This window comes from Zophobas morio, unplaced genomic scaffold, assembly GCF_036711695.1.
Source record: "Zophobas morio isolate AGI-343-1 ecotype UQ-CSIRO unplaced genomic scaffold, CSIRO_AGI_Zmor_V1 ptg000585l, whole genome shotgun sequence".
Lineage (NCBI taxonomy): Eukaryota > Metazoa > Arthropoda > Insecta > Coleoptera > Tenebrionidae > Zophobas > Zophobas morio.
This window is the reverse complement of record NW_026972688.1, coordinates 106,104-110,000: the sequence shown is the minus strand read 5'-3', so window position 1 is coordinate 110,000 and position 3,897 is coordinate 106,104.

Here is a 3,897-nt window from a genome sequence, read left to right as displayed (position 1 = left end):
TTCACAGTCAAGGTTAAAAGAGCTCTACTAATTAGAAAATCAATTGTTTGTTACAAAACAGAACACGTGGAGGTAATATGGATATACCTAATAAGAACACAAAGACTGAAAATCAGCATACGAAATGAATTTTCGAAAACATAGTAGGTACCTCAAAGAAATTATTTATCAGACGTAGTGAAAACAATGCACTTAAAAGGGTGGTGAACCACATTGCAAATGCCACAGACTTACCCTTTCAAAAACAGTATCATAATAGTATATTCGTGATTCCATTTACAACAGATGAACTAATAACTCTCTTAATCAATAAACTCAAATCCAAAAAATCCGCAGGTTCTGATGATGCACCCACAGATTATATAAAGCGAGTTATTGCATACGTGGCGGATCAATTCACATTTTTACTCAATCTACCCTTTCAAAACGGGTGCTTCCCACAAAAACTAAAGCTGAGTAAAGTTGTTCCAAATCACAAAAAGGGTGAAATCTATGATACTAAAAACTACAGACCAATAACTCTTAATTCTAGCTTTTCCAAAATTTTTTCTATCCAGATTGCGAACTTATATAGATAAAAATGACATTCTAGATAAAAATTAGCATGGTTTCAGACCAAAGTTCTCTACGCTTGATGCAGTTGTTACTTTTATGAAACTCTTTTAAATAGTTTAAATAATGATGAACATCCTATTGCTCTTTGTTGTAATTTGAGCAACGCTTTTAATTGCATTACTCATGCAAACTTAATGGAAAAGATAGGACAATATGGTATCCGTGGAATGGGTCAGGAATGGCGACACTCATTTCTGGATTAGCGCTCTGAGTACGTCTCGATAAAGTATCTATATGTCGAAAAGAACTCTATATAAAATGTAAATTCGGACACTTTAACTACTACAATGGGAGTACCTCAAGGGTCTGTTCTCGGGCCAATTTTGTTTGCGCTATATATTAATGATTTATTTAAAAATGTTGTTCTTGATACTCATCTTACTTTCTTTGCGGGTCATACAACGTTACTCATCTCAGACAAAGACCCAACAAAAATGCAGTGTATCTGTAATGAAGCCACAGAAATTTTTTATATTCGAGCCAAAATAAAGCCAAATATCTCCGGTCTCACTTAAAAAATATACACTTTGACCTAGATAATATAACCTTGTCGCTGAATAATAAGTAATAACAATATATCGAGAGATGACAATGTTAATTTTTTAGGTGTAGTTATAGATGATACCTAACATGTGCTGGTACACATAATGTCAAAAATTAACGAATAAATTATCTAAGACATGTTTCTTAATCCAGAATATCAGGAGTGTATTCGATATAGGGCATTTGCTGATGATTAGTTATGCTCAGGTAGAGTCTCAGCTCAGATACGAGATATGCATCTGGGGTCCATCGTCATTACAGAAGGTTTTTCTAAGTACTGCAAAAAAGAATTGTGAGAGTTATGGCAAGGGAATTACAGCGACAATCATGTAAATTATACTTTACTGAATTAGGAATTCTGACTAATTGTATGTTTATGAGTGTGCATATGTACATTTTTAAGTGAGGATAAATTCATAAAAAATTCTCAAAACCATGACAAAAATACAAGACAAAAAAATCTGTTTCATGTGTCATTCAAGAAAAAAACCATTTGTAAAAACTGTTTGTATAAGGTTTAGAAATGTATAATAGCTTATCTAAGAGAATTACAGCTACAACAAATTTGTGGCTTTTTAACTAAAATATTATTTAGTTAAGAAGTGTTTATATACAGTGAATGAATTCTTGGTTTGATTTATGTCTTTCTAAATGTATTCTTTTTTGATTTATTTTTTACAATGACGATTTCCATACAAATGTATTTGTCTCTGGAAATAAAATTATAAAAAAGAGTCAAACTTTACAATTGTTTGAAAATAAAAATGCAAAATGGTTTTTTCTGTGTGGAACATAAAACAGTAACGACTGAGTCCTACTTCCGAAATGGAATTGCCATTGAAGGCGAATGGCATTATAACAGTTGTCCTGTTTTACAAGAATTCCAATAAAAATTTCCAGACTTTAATTTTATCGTTTTTACAACGTTGTGTAATGGAATAAGTAAGTTTGAATTCGTTAGTCAGCAAATGCTTGTCCATTGCAAGGAACTAGGTCATCAATAGTGTATAAAAGTGTAAGTGATAGCTAAAACAAGGAAGTGTTAAGTCTGGGTTTGTAGTGGTAATATGGGTAAATAAATGGATAATAAATATGTAGTGGTGTTATTAACCAACCACCGTCGTGACTAGTAGATAGGACATCACATGGCGACCCTGCCAATCGGAAGAAAGAGAAAAAAAAAGTGTGTTAATACGGCAGTATTACTGCTATTGTTAAAATGGCTAGAATAGAAGATCATGCAAGACGTTGTGAGAGCCAAAGTCAAGAGGTCGTATAGGAGAAGGAGAAACAGCGATACCATCGGAGAAGAAGATGTCTGCGTCGGAATCCCGTTCCAATGGATTCTATCAGTGTGTGATTGTGAAGTGCGAGAGTGAAAAAGAAAGGCCTGTAAATAGTTTTTCCCCTAGTGTAACAGTGTAAATGACCACTTTAGACGAACTCAGAAGTCTACAGATAGAAGTAAGCCTATTCAGAAGAAACTTGAAAAGGACAATATCACAAGACGTCGGGATGTGCAGGTACTTCAATGTAAAAGTGAGAAACTCAAAGAATTGCGGCAGAAATTTGTAGTTGCTAAGAATAATTTTAACAGTCAAGTGCATGTTTTAGATGTGTTAAATAAGGCAAAACGCATTGTCTCAGATATAGAAGTAAGGTTAGAAGAAGGTGAATTAATTTTAAGTAGTAGGGTAGCACGATTAGGGCAAACTGAAGCAGCTTCTGACTCGGCTGAGAGTTCTGATAGCTCCGATAGTGTTAATTCTGCGGGCGTAAATTTTAAAATGACAGAGAAATTCGATTTAAAAACAGCGGCTAGTTTGCTGCCTGTTATGGACGGTTCGGAGAGAGTTACAAAGCAATTAATCGACGGCATTGAGATGTATGATAGTATGCTGGACGATAACGGGAAAAAACTTTTAACTACGTACGTTTTAAAGACGCGTTTATCGGAAAGTGCGAAAATTCGGTTGAAATCCAGCTACGCGACAAATTGTCTTTTAATCGCAGATATAAGAAATTATTTATTAACAAAGAAGTCTCCAGCGTCATTATCTGTCCAGTTAAGTAAAGCAAAACAGTACTCCAAATCTGTGGAGGAATTTGGTAGATCGATCGAGGAACTATTGGTAGACCTGACGATAACTCAGGCCGATGGCAACCGACAGGCATTAGAAATTTTAAGACAATCTAATGAAAAAATTGCTATAAACGCTTTCGCAAACGGATTAGAAAATTTTGAGTTACGAACAATAATAAAAGCTAGGAACTATGAAAAATTAAGTGACGTGATAAGAGGCGCGAAGGATGAAGAAACACCAAAATCGGAAACATCATGTCAAATACACCGTTTACATAAACAAAATTATAATTGGAATTACAATCGCGGTAATCATACTTTCAGAGGTACAACAAATAGTTTCAGAGGTAAAACAAATAATTTTAGAGGTACAACAAGAAATTTCAGAGGTTCAATAAGTAATTTTAGAGAATCAGCAAATAACTTCAGAGGTCATGATAGAAGGTACACTAGAGATAATAGTAGGCGGAATCAATCAGCGTTTCGTATGAATGCATCAGCTGAACGAGAAGTTGAAAGAGAAAATTCGGAAAGTCAGTTTTTTCGAGTCTAAAATTGTTGATAGTGAAACTAATGATACAATAGTGTTAAGTATGAATGCAGTGAACTTTGTGCGAGTAAATTATCGAGGGAAAGAATTAAAATTTTTGCTAGAT